The sequence below is a fragment of the Anastrepha ludens genome, chromosome 6 (assembly GCF_028408465.1).
Source record: "Anastrepha ludens isolate Willacy chromosome 6, idAnaLude1.1, whole genome shotgun sequence".
Lineage (NCBI taxonomy): Eukaryota > Metazoa > Arthropoda > Insecta > Diptera > Tephritidae > Anastrepha > Anastrepha ludens.
Window position 1 is genome coordinate 34,433,891 of NC_071502.1, and position 22,412 is coordinate 34,456,302.

The following is a 22,412-nucleotide window of genomic DNA, read 5'->3' on the forward strand; positions in this document are numbered from 1 at the left end:
CTTATGAGCTGTCCGTATTTTTCTATGACAACATATCCATAATATCTACTGCTCCAAAGTAAAATAAAAAAAACTTGCCGAATTCATGCACTGTCGACTATCAAGTTTTTCGATTACAACAAAATTTTAGTGTTTTTTTTTAATCCGATACACGATTTTCATTAACGTGAGGAAAAAAGTAATAATCTATGATGCAATTATTTCATTTGCTTTTTTTGTTTGAGAGTATTCAGCAGAGATTTTCAGTGTACCCAAAATAAGCAAGTCCATCTGTTCTCCATTTTAATCCTACGAACAGGTCTAATAACAGGAAAATTAAAAGTTGTTCAAGATCTTAGGCAAATTTTCTCTTGAATTCTTTCATAAATTTAAAATCAATTCAACATTATTTCCCAATACGCAAAATGTTGGCTATTATAAAATTGAAGTGACACCCTTCCCTATAAACACAGAAACTGCAGTCGTAAAGGGGTATTTTTTTATTTTGCGTTAAAGCCAGTGAATTTTTAGGTCATACTTTGCACAGAAAAAAACTCACATACATACAGGTACATATGTCTGTATTATAAGCAAATAGTACATGTTTTTTAAAAAATAGTTACTTTTGCATTTCCATTCAAGTTTCTCCCATAGCTGCTGCTATCGACCCTACGCACACAGTACTTATACATTTCCAAAAACAAATAAATATTATAAACATCCATATGATTGTGTCTAAATGTATATAAATATATGTAAATATGTATGTAACGGCATTTGAGACCTAAAGCAAAATGACTGATCAACCCATGGCATCGGCTCACCATCATCTCCATCACCATCAATGCTGGTTTTGCTGGCGTACTCAGTTCGTCGCGCTGATGGGAGCGCCATTTTTGTCGTCAACTACTTTTTTGATTTCTTATTGTTGTCCACTATTGAGCAGCCAACACAAAAAAAAACCACAATAATCACCACTACATATGCAACAAAAGCGTAATCAATGCCAATGAAATAACACAAGGCATCATGTAGCCCCTGGTCATTGTGGTAAACGTATAAGAATCTTTTGAATGTAAAATTTTTAAATTTTTATTTTCGTTTGTGATATTTTATCGGCGCCGAGGTCTCCACAAAAAAAAAAAGAAAGAAAAAAAAAATAATAATACGAGTATTAACGCGTTTCATACAGAAAAGACAAATCAATAAAAATACAATTTGAGCTAATCTTAATGCGGTGAAATTCTCTGAATAAATGCTTCTACTACACAGGTGTACAGGGGAATGTCTTCGTTGTTATGCATCTGTGTGTTGTGGTTTTATTATGCCACCGAGCAACTTTTACTAAGTCGATTGTCATTAATTTAAAATGGGGTTTCACGCATTCGGAAGCGATAAAATAACCTCTGGGAACTGTGAATGTGTCATAACAAATGCGACTAGAAATATTTCTGGAAGCGACGATGTGTGGTTTATTAATTGCTATCTTTTACTTGTGTATTATAATTGTTATTATTTATTTTGCTATCAACATCTTTTGAAAAACTGTTCTTAAAAAGGCTCAAGCCGATTATTGCACAGAAGATACTAATTCCCACATTAGTTTAAATTTCGCCAACACCATTCGACCGTTGAAGAAGTCAATTCTCTCTATAACTTCGCTAGAGGATCGCTAGAAAAGAGAGGCTACTGAGCAGCTGCCTTTTTAGACACAACACAAGTATTTAATAAGGTCTGGCTAGCAGGGCTGTTTTACCAGCTCAAAATGAATCTGCCTCACTGCTATTACAGGGTGCTTAAATCACACCTAGAGAATAGATTGTGAAAATTAGCAATGAAGTTACTAGTCTTCACGAAATTGAAGCAGGTGTGCCTCAAGGTAATGTGTTGGGACCGGTCCTTTACATTTTCTTTACTGCTGATCTACCCTTGACAAAAAGCACACACACCACCAAATGATAAAAATGATCTTGCCTCCACTACTTCATCTCCACGGTAGCACAACCTCGACAAAGTCAGTACCTGGCTGAACAAGTGGCGTATAACGTATAAAAGCCAGCCAAATAAAATCAGTACAGATAACTTTCACACTCCGCAAAGACTCATGCCCTCCAATAACTTTAAATCACTGCCAAATAGCTGATCAGGCAAAATATGCATGGGTATTCAACTTGATGGAAGGCCAAAATGGCGTCCTTCAAGAAGCGTAAGCAACTAACTGGGGTTAAAATTTTGCTCACTTAACTGCCTACTCAATCAAAAATCTGCATTATTACTGGATAACACAATTTTGGTCTACAAATCTTTACTAATATAATATTTATGGGGTTCAACGTCAAAGTCGAATATAGAAATCCTTTAAAGTTTAGATAGATCCAATGTACATTGAAAAGGTAGTATCAGTAGAACAGCTGATTTGATTTTTTTCTATTTATTCGGTCTCGAAATTGTCAAAATATGTTTAAGAGTAATTTCTTTATAGACATTCTAGGGACCAAATGCAAAAACAAAATGCATTACTCTGGTTATACCGCTACTACCTGTTCAATGAGCCAAACACAGCATTCATCGAAAAGTTTCATATTGCCTTGCATCACAAATAATTGAACTTACATTTTTATACTTATAACTTTTATTCCCAGTTTTGTTTAAGTTTTAGCCATCACAAATATTCACAAAAATGTCTAAAAATATTCTGGAGTTGTACCTGCTGCTACTTGTAAAGTATAGTATTAACTTTTATGTAAGAACGGATTAAAATTTACTAAATACAATTGATTTTTTTATGATTTGAAAAATTAAAAGCGTACATCTCACTTTAGCTTTCATCTCAATTTATTCCATTTATTTTTCGACAGACGCTGATGGCGCAAGGTTTCCCAGCAGACACAGCAGTATTAGCTTACTGGGAGACAGTCTTTGGTGGAGAAGAATTCGACTCATTCCGGTACGTATGTAGAATCGACTGCCATGATAAGGACATCTTTCCATGCGGCATGTGAAGATCACTAACCACCTCGTTACCACGACAGTTGATTCTACGTTACCGGAACGACAGTGATGGCTGAACTGGGTTTGGCAGGGTTTACAACAACAGCAGGGATATTTTTCAAAATAAAAACAGTTTCACAGGTGTGGAAAATATGCTATCTTAAAATATTAATTGAAAAGCCAAAAATGCTTGAGACAATGTTCCTAAATACTTCCTTGCTATTCGAATAATTTGTCAAAAACTAGGCGAATGGTATTTACGGTGAAGAGTATAAGGTGCTTTTTTCTTAATAGTTAAAATAGTTCTCGAATTAGAATGGTTTTTGTTTTTTTATTATTGTTTTTCTTTTATTAACCAAAATCACCTAAATCAAACTTTCAAACTTTATACAAAGATTATAAAAAATCCACACATTTTCATCTAAATTTTAAATTTTTAAGATGAATGTTTGGAAAATTTTTGGGTAAGTGCCGATTTGCACACGGATATCGGGAAGGGATACACTGGAAATTCTCTTTGATGTTTCATTCGCGGTCAAACGGGCAAAATGGTTTTCGGCAACATTCGTTGCTTTTAACGTTTATTTCTTTAAGTTTGACAATACAAAGCGAGTAGCCAGCACGGGAAACTAAAACCCCGCTCTCTTCCCCGTCTGTCCTTCTACCACGAACAAAATCTGTCCCTGTGTAAATCGCGATTAACATGGCTCATAAAATCTTAGTAAAATAAGTGTAAGTTGTAAGCGACTAACAAATCGCAAGGATTTTTAATAATATTTTTCTGACGGCTTTTGGTATTTTATTCCATATGAAAATTAATTTATTGTGGAAGAAAATGCGCAAGACTGTTAGCAAAAAAGAATTAAAAAGAACCAACTCCAGTTTTTATAATTTGCGATTGTTATGTGGAAAAAGCCGCAGGAGCCGTCACAGAAAAAACAAAAATTCAATGCGACGCGATTTTTTAGCCGCTTAAAATTTGCGCTTTATTGCAACAAAATTTAATGGCCTATAAAGCTGCATACTCGGCATATTTTTCTAAAGGTTCAGATTAAAAAGTTCAAAATTTAAGTTTTTGTTTTTTTTTTTTAATTTTCATATATGATGCAATAAATTAAGGAATAATTTGAATTTAATTTTGTGTAATACAAATTAGTTCAAATTAATTTTTTCTAAATTTTGTATAAAGTTTGTTTTATACGGTTTTGGTTGAAGAATGAACAGTTTAAAAAAAATTACGAAACCAAAAACCTTTACTCCATAAACATTGTCAAAATAATAGAAAAAACCATCAAGCATTCACAGTCATGCTCGCCTCAATGAAGTAGGCCAATAAACCTTTCAAGTTTAAAAACGCTAGTCGAGAGTTAATGCAAAAATTCATAAAAAAAAAACGTATAACGAAATTAAATATAAACGAAATAATAATATATATGTTTATTGTAAAAAATATTCAAGTTTTAGATGCTCATTTTTAATTATTTTGTACATTTCATATGTATCTAAGAAAATAAAATATGCACCTAATTTAATGCAAAATTATTCGAAATCTTTTTGAAAGTTCACATGCATGGGTGATGCAAGAATGCGGTAAAAAAAAACTAAAGACCAAAATGAGTGAGAAAAAAGCTTGAGCCGTGCTGGTTTGTCATACGATAGCACCTTACGGGCATCTGACTTAATTACCCACAAATAAAAACACGCGTGCACTGGGCAAGTGAGGCCAATCGACCGGCCAACCAAATAATAAGCAATGCACGCGTGCATATGTATGAATGTCTATAGCTAAATCCAGGCTCGGTGAGTTGGTTCAAATAGCTTCTTGGTCGAACTGATGATATGCGCACGCTCAACCTTTTATCGAAACTCCGAACATTACCTTGATCAATATGTTCGATATTTCACATGGTTATGCACACGCATACATATATACATACAATACATATACATATACTCGTACATGTATAAATTACGTTAATGAATATAGATATTCCGAATTTATGGCTTAGTGTTACTAACACACACACACGCATACGTTATTTTATCTGCTTTTTACCTTTCTACAGTTTTGAATATTTTTCAGTTGCTTTATAATTTTTTTTTTAATTTTTTGTGGTAAGTAGTAGGTAGTACATTATTCATTTTCGGGGCGCTACACACATACATATCTATGCTAATGCCGCTTTCATGTTAACCGATTATGAAATTACGAATGAATTTAATCAAGTGAAATTTTAGTGACCCCAAAGTTTACATGTTTTGTAGGTATGTATGTATGTACGTATGTACTTAATCCATAAACATATTTGTTTAAATAAGTAAAGCCGAACACATCTACACACACGTATGTATGCATGCTTTATGAAAATGTGTATGTAACTAAACAGAAGATATTCCTGTGCCAAAGTGTGGAGTTCGAAGCACTCGTTATATCATACATACATACATTATACTACATGGAATCATGGAAATGTATGCACATAAATATAATCACGGAAAATCCCTTAAGAGCTAATAGCTAATGGCTAATGGATTTCTATTTAGGGAGTGGCTGAACTTTTTACAAGTCATGTAACTGAAACCAAATTGAGTTTAATTAAGCTTCCTGAAAAGTAGAACTCTACACAAGAAATATGTATGTATGCATGTACAATAGAAAAATGAAAAAAAAAAATCTATATACATATAAAAAAAAATAAATAAAAAATAAAAATAAAAAAATATAAAAAAAAATAAAAATAAATAACTAATCAGTTTGGTTTCGCTGTGTTGTTACACTAAAATTTAAATACATGCTTGTCTGCTACTTTTGTGAATAATGAGAAAAGTCGCCTTGTTATTGATTCCGTAAACGATTTTCTCACTTGAAAGTCAGCGCCTTAGCATTTACTCGGCGAAGAAAGTCATCTATAGCTAATAGAGTATGATAGCGTGCACTGGGGTATGATAATTGTCGAGCTAAAACTCTAAGCGGTATTTAGTAAAGCAGATAAGCCGATCAAAATTGCTCTCACGATAATCTCGAAACATAAAATAACATTAATTCTTATCGATAACTTTACAGATGTAACTGAATTTTATTGATTATTCAAATGTAGAGAGTAAACAAGGAAGATTTGTTAGTAAAATTTTGTATAATAAAGTAATAGTAATTAATAGGCATGGCTGGATCCCATGGATAAATGCCGTCACATTATTCATAAAGTTCAAGACTCCGTCGTCTCATCCTTCTCAAGGCAGGCACAAGACATATGAGGTTGTCATGCATACCATTCACACTTACACCTGTGTGCACAATAATAGAAGTGCTGGATATTACAAGGTTTTGACTATTTATAGTTTTTGTATTTATTTATTTTTAATTCTTTTTAAAAATATAGTTTATACTACAACAAAAACCATATAACTAGTTTCAAACTTTGTAAAAATTTAAAAATAGTTAAACAAATTTTCATTAGGATTTCAAACATTTTAGTCATTATTAATACTAACCCTTTTAAATTTGGAACAATCTAATGCAAATTTGAAATTGCGTTTATTATTGACAATTTATTATATTTCTGACGGTCAACTCCGTATAAAAAACAATTTTGGCATTCATTATATGGAAGAAAATACAAAACTTCGTCAACCAAAAAAAATATCACAAAAATCAGGAATTAACGCAAATTTTGAGCTACTTTAAACTAGTAAATTATTATAGCAAAATTGAATACGTAATAAAACTGCCTGCCCTGGCTTAAAGGCTAAAAGTTCAAACTAACTTAAGATAATGCAATTTGTATGGATTTTGACAGACATTTGAAACGCGAACTTAGTACTTTGCTCAGAAGTTTGAAATTTTGATAAAAATTTCTTTAATTTTTTAAAATTATGTAATTGTGACCTTTACTTTTATAAAAATAATAAAAAAACATATAAAAATATAATTAAAAATAATATATAAAAATAATAGTAATATAAAAATAATAGAAAATATATATAAAAATAATAAAAAACACAAAAAAATATAAAAATAGCAAAAATAAATAGTCAAAAGATTGCAATATGTCGTACTGGTATTATTGTGAACACACATGTATGTATTCACATAATTCGCTCCCTTTACAATACTCGCAATATTTTTCATGTTAAAGTTGATTTTTTGTAAAAATGTAGTTCAACACGTCATAAATTAGAGTTCCAAACTTTGCATAAAATTATTATTTTTTATATCCTTTTTCATTCCGCTCGGAAGCTTCTATTTCGCGCAACATCGACCTTCACCAATTATTCTTTGGCCGACTGCGACCTATGCTCCTTTACGGGTTCCAGTCAAGTGCCTTTCTCGTGATGCTATCTGGTGATTTTCTAAGCGTGTAATCTATCCATCGCCACTGCGTTTTGCGTTGTACTACTTAATTTGCCATAGGATGGCATTCGTTGATCTACATCGCGCGCCGTTGCTGATAGTGTTCGGCCAAAATATTCTACGGATGGTGCGGAGGCATTTGTTGACGAAAGATTGTAGCTTCTGTGTGATGGTGTTGGAGACCAGCCATGTTTGGCCCGAACGCCGCCCTTCCTTGCGGATTATCTTAGCGGAAACTCCCATTCTACTCAGCGTAAGATATATATAAAGTTTATAAATATTTTCAAAAAATTTTCATCAAAATTTCTAAACTGAATTTTTATTAAACTTCTGGGTATGCAGTTTTATAGCCCATTCAATTTTAGCAGTTTTAATATAATAAAGTGTAAGATTGAAGTTGCTCAAAAATCGCATTGAATTCTGAATTTTTTTTTGCAAGCGTGATGTGTGTACATATGTATGTATGTGTATATATGGTATGCATGCAAACGTTGTAAAAATTAGCGAGCCCTCGAAGTAAGTCATCATGCATTTCACTTGCAAGTTTACTCTCGAAACCGTTATTCGAAAGCTTTGTAAGTTTATTTTAAAGGCTTGCATAACTGATATGTAAATCAACTGCGACTAAGTAATTGGGGTTTTAATATTTGGCTTAAAATTATTCACTTGCGTACGAGCCTCCTCGTAAGCAGTTGTAAATACATAAACTGGTTTAAAAATAAATTTATATTTTGGCTGATTATTGTGCTAACAAATAACGCATTCTTTACGATGTGACGCATGTCTTAGTGATAGGGATGTTGCTAGGCGGCTCAAGGGGTATACTGAGCACTCTAGAAATTATCCCGACAATTTCAATTCAAAGCTAAGGTTTAATACAACTTAATACATTTTTTTGTCTTTTGTAATTTCTCTTCGTTTCTTTCGCTCCTCAAAAGCATTTGCGTTTTTTCTTTAAAATTGTACTCGAGATAAAATGTCCAAACGTTTTAAGTCGCATTTTGTTTGGCTGTTCATTATCGGTGGTATCTGTTGTGTGTTGCATTATACAGGCTTTCAGTTGCAGAGATCAATCACCTGATTTGAACTATTCGCGTATTTCGCAAAGGCGGAACCCGAATGTGACTGTCAAATAACAAAAAGCTGCTGTGATGAGCAGTCTATTATGTGGAAAGCAGATTTTGATGCACTTCCAATCTCTTAGCGATTAAATGAGTCAATATTGTTTATGTGGTAATAATGAGTCTTAATTGAAACGTTTTCATTTTGAAATAAACGTCTCCGTCATTTAGTAATTGAATAAGCGATTCGATGAGAGTCCGATTTACGAGTAATTGGATGCACAGAGCACTTTGCCTCCGTAATTAAGCTTCATATATTTAATTGCCGTCATAAGAAGTATTTACAAATGCCGAGAGTTTTCTAAGCAGTGATTAAAGTAAATATGAAGCGGGCACGATCTCTGGAATACCTCTTTGGCCAAGTAACCAACAAAGTATTGCTGTGTTTTTCCAAAAGCTGAAAGAGGGTATATCACTCCTCAGTATATATATATTAGGGTGGTCCAAAAAAAATTTGTATGCTGCCGCCCCCCAAAATAGTAAAGAATGAAAAATAAAAAGACCCGTATTTTTTTTTTTTTTAATCAGACCATATTTAATGGTGCCGCCGGGGCTTTGAAATATCCCATGTATTTTGCATGGGAAAAAAATACTTTTTCGTAGATTTCATGTAAAAACCTGGAAAATGAATATATTTTAACCGGATAACTCAGTTTCTCTTCATAATTGGTCAGGGAATAACAACCAATTATGAAATAATTAATTTTTTTTGTATTAACTATTTTTTATAGAACCCCAAAAAGCCCCCATAAAACGAAAATCTAAGAAAAAATCGAAAAACAATATTTTATATTACTTTTATGATATTTTTTTGTGAGAAATGTGTTTCTTAATTTTGCTGTTTCACCGAGATTCGAACCTACGTTCTCTCTGTGAATGGTAGTCACGCACCAACCCATTCGACTACGGCGACCGCGTTTCTCAGTATAGGTCCATATATATCTGTGTCCGATCTCTCGTCTATTTTTGAGCTAGGACACTCTATTTCTACAACCTTTTCGACTTTTACTGCCAGAAAGCTTTCCTTTAATTATTGCTATTTACTTTCAGGTAATGCCTAATCATCAATCGAGTGTGAGTTACGAATGGGATTTTAATTAAAAAATGGCAGTGTCGTTGAAATGCATTCCGAGTTTAACTCAGCTTCGTTTTCAACATTAAACAACATTAAAACGTGAATTTGGTTCGCAATTTGTCGCAATATCAACAACGGCTGCTATAAAACAAACTGCAATGGAGTTTCAACAAATCTATACAATCTTCCTATCTTTGCAATTGTGAGTTATTTGTTTTCCTCTACGACTAATTCCGCGATTGTTCGTCTTACTGTTCAGCTAAAAATTATGATTTTGCATGCTTTCAAAGCAGTTATGTAAACTTTTTTAATCTGCAATTCCATCGAATCGCTAATGCCACAAATGACTACAAAAATGTTTGCTGATATTTTGCAAATTATCATCTCAAACATTTTCCCAGATACAAAAACTTGGTATTTTTGGGATGGACTTATATCTTATACTCGTATCGATGTACGTATTAAGGGGCTGCCGAATGGGTTTGTGCGTGACTACCATTTCTCATTAGTTCCACCTGTTAAGCACAGATGTTTATACCGAGCCTATTAATTTTAAAGCCGCTATGGCAACAACAGTATTTTAGTGAATTACAAGCTTCCCTAAAATATATGGTGTAAAGAATTCAGAAGGTGTGGCCAAGATCAGGCCGTTAACCGACACGAAGCGAATTTGAGAGAATTGGCTGATTTACACGACGTCACGTTTACAAAAAACTAAAAATGTGCCGGTAATATATTATATTGTACAAAAAAAAAAAAAATCAACACAGTCCCCACTCATGTTGCTTTGTTGTGGTCTGAATAACGAATGATTGGACGAGTTTATGAAAACGTGTGAAATGAGCGGGCGGAGTTCGGCTGCTGAGTACCCGGTGACATGGAAACCCATGGTGAAAAGATTTTTAGAGGTGTGTTCTTTAACATACCGTTATTCGGCTTTGAGCGAATTTAACAGAATCAGCTGATGGGCTGATGAAACGAGGGATGTCTTTACAAAAAAACTGAGATTGTGTTGGTGATATATGAAAAAATCAACCCAATAGGCCTCTTCTATTCGTTATTTTGCCGCGTGACTAAGTAAGATTTGCCGCCAGCGAGTATAGTTACACCTCATAAAACTGATATAACTCACGATTTTACAAGTTTTGCTAAGGCTTGGCGAAAAGAAGGGGCCTAGTGTCATTTTTTTGCCTGCCGTCTGAACAACGACTAAGTGCACGAGAGTGTGAATATGTGTGAAATGATTGTGCAGAATTTGGCTGGAGAATCTCCTTTGTGACGTAGCAGCCGATTTTCTCCTCACAATTTTTTTTCACCATTGTGAAATAACAAAACTCGTAAATCTATCATCCTTGGTGACAACTAAAGTTGCTCGCACCATTTTGTTTTACACCATATCAGATTCGTCAAACCTGCTAATGGATCTCTCTTGGGTACAATGTATTCGTGGATTCAAAATGACTCCAGTTACCTACCAAAAACCAAAGCTCATAACCTCAATTCACTCACCACAAAATTATACCTCTCAAAGTGCATGAAAAGGCAAGCAATAATGTAGAAAGAAATATTTGAGTACTGAAAACTCAAGTATGATGCATATTTAGTTTATTTTTCACCCCAAAGAAGTTACTAAAATCACCAATGTTTGCTGCGTATTCCAAAGAGGCCTTTGAGTACCCCTTTTGGAGCTTTATTTTCAAGATGGCAATATTCCGAATAAGTCAGAATTGTGACAAACAGCAATCTGACATCACCTTATTTTGTAACACCAAGAATCGGGTCTCTTCTTCAATCCATCATACAAAATCTACGCCACAGAAATTGGCAAAATTGGCATCATGGAACTCATATGATATCAAAAACATTATTGCCAGACTTATATGCTACATTCTGTTGTGTCAAAGGCACTTGCTTTCTCTACAATACTTTAGCCTTTAAAGGTTAAAGTTATTGTACATGTCTTAAAGGTAATTTTCGTCGTATTGACCTAGTACTTTTAATTTTTATTTTTATTTTTTTTAAATGTAGCATATAAACTTATCAACTACTAGTAATAAAAATAAATCTTAAGAGAGTCCAATATACTAGGCGAATGTAGAGTATATGAAAAAAAGAGCTACAGTTAAGAGTTGAAAATTGAGAAACTAAGCGATTATAAAATAGATGTAAGTTGAAAAATAAAACACCTCAATCAAACTCACCCTATCGATTCTCGTGACTACAAAGTTACAATTTTTATCTGAAAAGCAAAAAAATAATTATTAGTGTTTTTTTAGAGGCAGATAAGCTTAAAGGAAATAAAAGAAGTAAAATATGTATATGCGCCCAAATCTTTTTTTCATGAATTCTTTGGTGGTAACGACGTGCTAATATAATCCAGTCAAAAGAAGATTTAACTTTGTAATTTTAGGAGTATGGGAGTTTATGGTTTTATTATGTAAAGCCCATCACTGTGAACTTAAGTTTGAGTTTTCGGGGTTGGGGGTTGTGTCCCGCGGCCGCCATCATGGAAATAAGGGTGCAACTGGTTTTTGCGATTATCTCGTGAATTTCGAAGGTTACGAAAATTTTGTAAAATACTTTTTTGTAGATAATAATATTATCTACAACTTTCATTCAAAACTTTTTATTGTAAAATTAATAATAAAAAAGTTATAAACAAAATTACGCGAAAAATTAAGGGATTAATTGTTTTAAAGCGTAATAACTTTTTTTTTTTATTGATTTTATGGAAAATATACATCAGAGCTTTTTATAGAGCATTGTTTTGTGAACATTTTTGTCTATAAGTTTTTTCCGCTATCTTTATTTAGTCGTATGATTTTGAGCTGCTAAGCGGAGCAACCAATACATTAGCGAAGCGCGTACATGATTACACAGGTCGATAAAATTTAACCAACATTCAGACCCAGAAACCAGACTATATATTTCCAAAGGTTTATGATGCGCTGAATCCAAATCTGGCCTCGGAATTGCTCTATCAGCTCTGGTTTTCGAGATATCCTAACCTAAATGTGCAAAAAACACCATTTTTGCCCATATTTGAGGTTATGTAGCCTTGCAGATGTTTTCTTTCACCAAAATTAAAGGATGGCATCTTTAAATACAAGCCTTCTTTTTTCAAATGGCGTTTTGTTTGCTCAAATATCATTTTTTTCGCAGAGATATCGCATTTTGAAATTTTCATGTTTCGAAATTTTCCTACACCTGAAAATCGATTAAGATAACATAGACATGATATAGTCGATTACTAATTTTCTTGGGTTTAAGGGCCTGAAATATATGGATTAATAGTATGTAAATTTGGAGTTTGTGGGTAAGCCTGCTTGCGGTTAAGTGGGTTAACCTGCTTGCGGTATGATAGGGGTGGTTTCTAGGGGTTAGGGCTGTGTGTGACTCGGTACCCAAAGGTTAGATAGTGTAGGGGTGTGGTGAGTCAGCACACTTATGGTGTGAGGCAAAATTTTAAGATAAGACTCAATTCAAGAAAATTAGTAATCGACTATATCATGTCTATGTTATCTTAATCGATTTTCAGGTGTAGGAAAATTTCGAAACATGAAAATTTCAAAATGCGATATCTCTGCGAAGAAAAATGATATTTGGCAAACAAAACGCCATTTGAAAAAAGAAGGCTTGTATTTAAAGATGACATCCTTTAATTTTGGTGAAAGAAAACATCTGCAAGGCTACATAACCTCAAATATGGGCAAAAATGGTGTTTTTTGCACTTTTAGGATAGGATATCTCGAAAACCAGAGCTGATAGAGCAATTCTGAGGCCAGATTTGGATTCAGCGCATCACAAACCTTTGGAAATATATAGTCTGGTTTCTGGGTCTGAATGTTGATTAAATTTTATCGACCTGTGTAATCATGTACGCGCTTCGCTAATGTATTGGTTGCTCCGCTTAGCAGCTCAAAATCATACGACTAAATAAAGATAGCGGAAAAAACTTATAGACAAAAATGTTCACAAAACAATGCTCTATAAAAAGCTCTGATGTATATTTTCCATAAAATCAATAAAAAAAAAAGTTATTACGCTTTAAAACAATTAATCCCTTAATTTTTCGCGTAATTTTGTTTATAACTTTTTTATTATTAATTTTACAATAAAAAGTTTTGAATGAAAGTTGTAGATAATATTATTATCTACAAAAAAGTATTTTACAAAATTTTCGTAACTTTCGAAATTCACGAGATAATCGCAAAAACCAGTTGCACCCTTATTTCCAAGATGGCGGCCGCGGGACACAACCCCCGACCCCGAAAAGTCAAATTTAAGTTCACAGTGATGGGTTTCACATAATAAAACCATAAACTCGCATACTCCTAAAATTACCTAGTTGGCTATTTTTTTTGTCTCTTTTGACTGGAGTAATACTCGTATGCACGTTCTAAGCATTTAAATTTTTTAAGAACATCTTTTCTTCTCTATTCGATACCGTAACTTTTTCTATGCACAATGCCGCTGTAAATGACAAATTAACTGTGAGCCATTATTTATTCATTTACAAAATTGGGAAGTGATCAATGCTTTCTATCTTTCACTTTAATTCGCTCTTTGTCTCCTTATTCCGTTTAGAAATATTCAAATTAGTTGATAATGCGTTTTTTATAAATCAACTAGACCCCCGCTATAGTTTCCAAATATTTAATATTTCAGTTGTCCGTTCTCCATGTATTTATACCTTTATCATGCATGCTCATTTTGTTTCCTACATGTAAAGATAGGCCATAGTTTTCGTTTTTCCATATGTTCTGGCATTCCTGGTAAGTTTAAGGAATTCAAAAATTCAATAGGACCGTTAGCGATTTTATTCGCATTTATAACAGCAACGACATTGATTGATCAATAGACTTGTACGCACATAAGTTTGTATGTATTTATAGGTCTTTCTTTATATCTACAAGAACGTTATGTACTAGGTTGTTCAATAAGTTTGTTTTTCGATAGCAAATACACCATTTTATGGTTTGAAATACACCATATTATTCAGTATAGTTTCCCTGAATATCAATACACTTGTTTCAACGAGATTCCAATTTATAAATTCCATCTGTGAAGTGAGAATCTGGAAGGGCTGCAAAATACGCTTCCACAGCTGTTATGACCTCATCACTTGAGCAAAAACGCTTTGCACGCATGCTTTTTTCAGGTCTGGAAACAGATGGAGGTCGCTAGGAGCCACATTTGGTGAATACGGTGGATGCTCCAACAATTCCAACTTTAATTCATGGATTTTAACCATTGTCAAAATGCTCTGTTGCCGCGGTGCATTGTCGTGATGAAAAAAAAAAAGTATTTTCTTTGCAAACTGGTATTTTTTCACGATTATTTTCCTTCAGCTCGTATAGAAGATTCCAATAAAATTCAGAATTAATTGTTTTACCAATTTGTAAGTAATCCACAAACAAAATTCCTTTCGCAATACAAAAAACTTCTCTGCCGTTTTCTGGACGAAAAATCATTTCGGAGCCGAAGAACCAGATTCACACCTCTCTTTAGTTTCCTGTTTTCATTTAGAATCATGGTGATAGATCCAAGTCTCATCCCTAGTGATGAATCGACGTACAAAATCAACTTAATCCTTTCCAAAATGCTCTAAATGTTGCAGAGAAAGTCGCATTCGAATGTGTTTTTTTCCATTGTTGGAAAATGCCGCACCCATTGAGCACATAGCTTTCTGAAACCCAATACTTCAGTTAAAATATTGCTTACACTGCCCAATGAGATGCCTAGGACTTTTAATTAATCTCTTTCTATCACTCGACGGTTTTCCAAAACGATTTCCTGTATTTTTTCTACGATTTTTGGCGTTGTTGCTGTTTTTGGACATCCTTGACGGGGAGCGTCTGTCTGCAAGACATGTACGACCACGTTTAAATTCAGCAACCCAACTTTCTACTGTACTAATTGATGGCGAAAATTCCTAACCGACTACCTTGAGCTTGTTTTTGTATTTAAATTTTGGATAGTAACTTTAGTTTCTACTGCTGTTGTTGCTTTCCATACTTCAAAAAAATAAATGGCCTTGAAGCTCTAATGAAAATCAGCAAAATTAATTTAAAATTTCAGTGATTCAAAGCTGTTTTTTTTCTTTATTTGTTAAATAATAGCTTATGTTTAAACCCAATTTCAACCTGAAGATTTCATACTTTCATAGCTATATTAATATCATAAGCATAAGGTAATTAATTATGTAATTATTATAATTAAATTCATTGAAAAAACTAAGTATTTTGTGGGTTCGATTGCAAAGCTATAAAAGCAACACTTATTGCCAAGTTTTTACTACTTATTTATTTACTATTTTAATTTCATTTATTCCATCCAACAACAAAATTTTAAACTTTCTAATCAGAATTTCAAAAAAATTTAGTACCCAATTTTATCCCACATAAACTTTTGTATAATAAAGTGTAAATTCGGAGCGACTAGGAGAGTTGATTTTTGATAATTTTTCCCCTCACGGTGTTGGGTATTTTCTCCATATAGGAAAAATGTCGTGCATTCGTTGGGGATTGTTGAGTTTCGTTTGGTGCTGACAGTCGTGGATTTATAAGCCGAGCAACAGTCGTCCACAATGAAAAGTAAGTGCAAAAAAAGCTCTTCTCGCACAGAAAAACTTGGCATCTTATAAATGGTACGTTAATGCCCATCTTTCGGCCTATTGCAACATCACGTGTCTGCGAGTTCACGGCCACCCACTAATAGAAGATAGATGCGACATGGCAATGGAAGAACAAACGACAAGACCACATAAAAGCCATTCCTATGGCAGTCGAAAGTCGAAATAAGTTGATCAATGCCCTCCGGTCGTCATAGCGCACGTCGAGGATCGTAATAAATCATCGCACGTAAATTTCCCTTTTCTTCAACTAAAGCTCGTAAGTGTAAATATTAGACGCAAGTTTATGCAAAAAAATACCAAACTTTTCGATAAAAATATTAAATTGCAACTCATCACAAGTAGTGTTTGCAAAGAAGCAAAATATAAAAGGCCACCCTCGTATAAAGCCACCAAATTGTGCTTTAAAGGAATTGTTGTTTTTTGGCGTTTAGTAGTTTATCGGAAAGTACATGAAAAGTTATGAATTTAGTCTAGTAATAAAAATTTTTATACTCGAAATTCTAAATATGCGCTCAAAATCTAGAATTAGAACTAAACCCCCGTTTTCGTCTTTGGTATTTTCGTACCACGATTTATAGTAAAGCAAATTCTGTAATTTCACCTTAAACCTAACACTTTTTTTTTTAATTTATTTAAATTTAAACAAATGTTTATGTTTCAGTTTCAAAAGGATTTTTTTATATCTATTTTACGACACAAAGTTGTGAATATAATGCGATACACACATATATCAAGTTCATATTGGAAATAGGTATTAATGAATATAAATATAATATTTTTAACTATTAGTCTGTTAAAATAAATCGGGATTAATATTAAGGTGTGCCGGGATCGACATGCCTAATAGCTAGAAACGTCTTTTGTCGAATGAAGATCGATAAAAAAAAGCAAACCTATTAACACACACCTCGATATACATACACACATATACTTGCATACCCGTGCACTTTAGCAATTTTTTGAGGTGCCACAGCCAGACAAACGCTTCGCGACTAGCAAAAACCGTCGCTGTTGGCTGTACAAGTGAGCTCCGTAAACGAACCCTCACACATACAGGTGTGTATGTATATGCACCTTGGAAAATAAAATGTGTATGTTTGGGTTTGGGTTTGGGCAAGGTAGACATTTGTGTTTAAAATCAACAGCGGGACGAGACGGCAGTTATACACTTTTTCGTTCTTTTTTTTGCAATGCGGCTATGTAATGGTCGTCTTAACAATACCACATCCAGTTGGTTATTGGCCCAGTCACCCAGAAAGTATTGGCCGCCACCACTCAAGCTCGTCTTCGCACTTCAATTCAAGTTTGCATTCGTGCAACAGTAAAATTTTAGCGCAAAGTAGTTGCGGACCGCTTCTTTACCTTTCCTAACTAAAATTACATTTGAGTACATGAAAACACAACGGAATTGGAAGTCATGAGGAAAAGTTGGCAAGGCGAAGAAGGTGAGGCTAAAAAAGTTTGCAAACATATGTATGTGTGTATGTATATGTATGTATTTAGGTACATACATACATTTATTTACGTGTTATTTACCCCTTGTTTTTCTCCCGTGTGCTACGGGTGCCCTTCCCACTTTCTTCATTATTAATGCTATCGCCAAAGTTTTGCCAATTGCCAACTGCCCGCTGTCCATTTTCTACTTTCAGCCTTGCAAGGTATACATTTTTCCGCTTAATTGTAATTGTTGGTCACAAGCCGTTACAAGTACTTTCTAGTTGACACTCGTTTGATTAATTGCCCGCCCCACCCTGAGCCTTCAAATCTAAGAGGCCTAACATAGTTTAGCAATTTCGCAAATTTATATAACTAACCTAATTTTACTTATCGAAATGAGATAATTTTTGATTTGGCTCTCTACAACAGAGACTTTGCTAAGTTATTTCATAAAATTCACTTATTTGTCAACAAAATCAAAAAATGAGGTGAAGTGATTAAAAAGTTTAACCTGCATTGGATTCAACTGCTTTCTGACGACGGCCTAGCAGTTTTGTTTGAATAATCCACTCAGTGATGTATTTGCTGGCAGTATAGACCTACACACGTTCATACATACTTCCAGTACATAAACGCATTTTTGAAGTATTGTGGAAAGTCAGTTAACTCCAAAATTTCAACACTTTCCTTTTCTCCAAATTGATTTGTTTTGGTTATTCGGGTTTGGGTCAGCCGTGTTCCTGACCGGAATTGTTAATCAGGCAGAAACTACAAAATAATTTTGTCAATGGAGAGGTGGTAGCTATTTTGAAAATTAACTAGAAATTAAAGAACTTTTGCAGGTGCCTCGACCATCGACACTCCAAAAAATTTCAAATCAAGTGATTCGCGATTTCAAGCGTACGTGTGCATGTACGCATGTACGCACATACGCCAAGTTTAAATACTGTAAGCACTTGAAAACAGCTTGCTAGAATTTGAAATCACAATGGACTTCTCACTTCTTGCCAACTTCTGCAGTTTCCGCAAGTATTTGGTTAATTAAAGTTTTAGCATAAAACCAGCCACCCGCGTAAAAATACGAGTAAATAAATAACAGCGCTTATATTTTTAGAGAAGTATTAGAGAAAAACACACTCATTAATCATACACATTTTAAATATATAAATGCAGAAACACATACATACATACATACATGCATGTGAGCAAAGGTGTGTGTATGGGTGTTTGTGTGTTCATGATAAGTTGTACGCTCTTGACCAACTTGCGGCAGACAGCGTGCAGCATTTAATTGGAACTTTTATTGTTGGCGCGTGTGGCATGCAACTTACGGTATTTCCAGCTGAATTGAAATTTTAGATACTCCAAATAGTTATTCGTACACTATTTACGTTCGTTTGGTGATATGTATTACAATATTAATTAGAGTTTCTAACGCTTTAAATTTTTTATTATGTACAATTCGCTCACATTAAGACGCCACAGCGAAACCTATTTTTGATACAAATATGGTACCAAACATTAAAAAATTTTTTTTTTTGAAAAACTGGGTTATTTTTAACTGATGATAAAAAAATATTAAATTACATGTAAAATTGATTAAAGAGCAATGGCAACATATACAGGGTGACACAAAACTAATTAGCCTATCGAAAGATTTACAATTTTGGCAAATGGTGTCGTACGTCATTCATATTTGACACTTGTGAACTAGACAAGTGGAGTATATAAACAAACAAAAAATTGACAAAAACAAAATTGGAATGAATTATGTAAATTTTCGGCATAGGAATTCAACTAATTCAGAAACATTTTAAGAAGCCTACTAGCAATATTTCTTTAAAAACGTGAATAGAATATCATTATTTCGGTTTTAAAAGTATTTACTGTAAAACTATATATCGCAAAGTTTCTCAACACTCTGCTGGAGTTGGTATTGAGAAACTGAACTGTAACGCTGACAGCAACAGCTACGTCAATGGCAAAAACTACAGGGGCTCTTAAGCCATTTTAAATCGACCAAATAAAAATGGTGTCAAAATGTCATATTCTCCACTTATATAAACCAATAATTTTTTACTATAGTGTAAAAAATGTGATTCAGTATAGAAATCTTGAGCTTGACTTTCAGCGAGTGGGCGAGGATATTAGCGTTCCCCTAAACGAATTATGCACTGCGATTGGCCTGAGCTTAATTGCGGACTACTAGATCTCTGACTACTAAGTGCAGGATCTCCTAAGCGCTCTGGGCAAAACAAAATGTCTGCTTGGATTCAACAGATCAACTACCAGCGTCCTCACAGGTATTATAACGGGTCACTGCGCTATTGGCACCCTAGCCAGTGTACCTCATAATGAATTTCGCAGCAGTTGGGAAGATGAAGACGAAATTGAGTCGGTACACCGCCTCCTCTGTGAATGCCTTGCACTTCAAAAAAGCCGTACTAAATATCTAGGCGATTGCTTCTTTGAAGACCTAGGAAATTTGCAATATGTCTCACTGGAGCGACTAGTTACCTTATTAAACAAATTTAAGTGTTTGAAGCAACTTAGTTAGGGGGTGAAAATCAAATGCATGTATCACAATAGGCCTTAGGGCCACCAAATGTCTTGCCTTAAACAAGCAACCTGGCTAACCTAACCTAACCTTCCATCTCAATTATAAAAGTTATTAGATTTTAAGATATTCGCCAAAATGTTTATGTATGTGAGCTAGACTGACTTGAAAGTAACTCCAAAAATGCATTTTTTTATAAAAAAAAAATAGTTTTTAAAATTACTTTTTTCAAAAATTAACTTTTTTACTAAATATTGTAAGAAAAACATGATTTTTAGTGATCGAAATCTTTATTTTGACCTTTGCGCGCTCCGTTGCTTGGTTGTTTGTATACAAGAGCTGTCTAGGTCACAAGTGTCAAATATGATAATGTTCAACGGCATTTGCAAAAAATATAAGTCTTCCGATAAAGTGATTAATTTTGCGCCACCTTGTAAAAGAGTTAAAACTTAATAGGTTTGCAAAAAAATGTTTAAAATTGTATATGTTTACAAATAGAACTTGATAAATAAAATATAAACACACAAGCTTTTTTGGTTTTCATGCGTTCACAATCCGAGGAACAGGTTAGAATTCGTACCTACTAGCAGTTGGAGAACTAACCCGCAATGCATTGTGTTAAATCGGCGAATATACGATTTCTACGGGCATTGTTGACTTGTTAACAAGTGAAGTTCGGACACCAACTCAATATTCAAGGATCCTATGCTTATACAGCCAACTTGTAGATAGATATTAATGAATAAAATTACGCTGCTTATATCATCACAAACTGTCGCCTGCAATAACACACTACGGAAACACTTGTTGTTGATTCTTTTAACAATCGAATCCTTTGACAAGTTTCACTGAACTTGAAACTGAAAAGAGCTAAACTAGTTACCAAACAAGTCTGTCGGTGGCCTATCAAACAATAAACCATCGAGTACACTGATGATTCATCAGCCTCTTTGTGTCGTTCATTTTTTAGTGCTCGAACTAGTCACTAGTTGTTAACCAGCAGCCGTCAGCTACTCGTATCAGCCATCAACCGTCTGTCATTCGTGCTATAAGCAACGCTAAGCATTTTGCCAAACAGGTTTTCCATCGTTCACCTGACCCCCACCCCTGCTCACTCACTACACCGCTTTGTAGGCTACTACTACTTCTCTGAAATTTAAGCTCCAACAAACTAATTAAATATGCCGATTAATGTCGTTTGTTGTAAAAGTGTGTGTGTACAAGTATGTATGTATGTAGATAGGTATGCATATATGTATGTTTGTATGTATATACATATTGCAAACTACGCGATAAAAACAAGTTTGGTTTGTATGATTTTGACTTTTTGTTATTTTTTAAAGCTCATTCGTACTTTTGGCGATTTGCAATTTTTCAATTTTTTCTTGCTTGCAAAAAAAAACATAAACTTAACTTGCATAGTTTGCTCATAGCTCATATGATACATAGCATACGAGTGTGATCAGACTATCTTACACTTTGAGTGGATTGTATAATTTGCTACTCGTGGGAACAGCGCGCTTGGTTTTGATGTATTCTTGTAACACTGAATACATTTTGCGATTTTAATGTAGGTATTTCTCTCAAACTCACTTTATTTTTTTTATTTCTTGGGTTTTTTTTACTTTATTTTTTAATATTTTATTATGTTTTATTTTATTTTATTACGCTTTATTTTATTACGTCTTCGTTCTTAAATGCATCTCCAGTTTTTTCTATTGATCAATGAATACGCAAACAACGTGAAAACTGAAAATATGCAATTTTTGCAAGGCTGTTTTGTTTGTCAATTGATTTTTGTTTGCGGGATTCCGTTGCTTGCTTTCTTTGTGTAAAACTATAAATTTAATTGTATTGTTGAAAAATTGAAAAGTGAAACTCTTTCATACACATCTACACACACACACACACACACACACACACACACACACACAAATGCATATGTGCATGGCAGTTTATTAAACCCTTTCAAAGCCAAAGCAGTGTCAAAGAGCTCAAATGGAGCAACAACGATTCAAATATGGTCAATTATGTGGATGTCAATGTAAAGTAAATGGCATCCAACACCGAACGAGCGCTTCGTATTTAACACATCGACGATTGACTTTCTTCGGCAATGTAGTGTGTTAAAGTCAAGGCCGCGCATCAGTTAAAAGTTAATCAAGCTGCGCTGCTGTGCTGAGGCATCTAAATTTCGACAATTTAAATGACAATTTATGTAGCTGAATAAAAACATGTACATATACATATAAGTTCATCTATGT

At 33.9% G+C, this 22,412-nt stretch overlaps 1 protein-coding gene across 11 annotated transcripts in view; it reads right to left on the reverse strand.

Moving 5' to 3' along the window:
* The window catches only part of LOC128868466 (rho GTPase-activating protein conundrum), a 65,439-nt gene that overhangs the window by 12,937 nt on the left and 30,090 nt on the right, over positions 1-22,412 (reverse strand). For 8 of the 11 annotated variants that reach the window (XM_054110580.1, XM_054110577.1, XM_054110576.1 and 5 more), the window contains one exon: positions 11,719-11,756. The exons of the other annotated variants lie outside the window; for them this stretch is intronic. The gene's annotated coding sequence lies outside the window, so the exon portion shown is untranslated. The remainder of the gene's footprint in view (positions 1-11,718; positions 11,757-22,412) is intronic. 11 annotated transcript variants of the gene reach the window in all.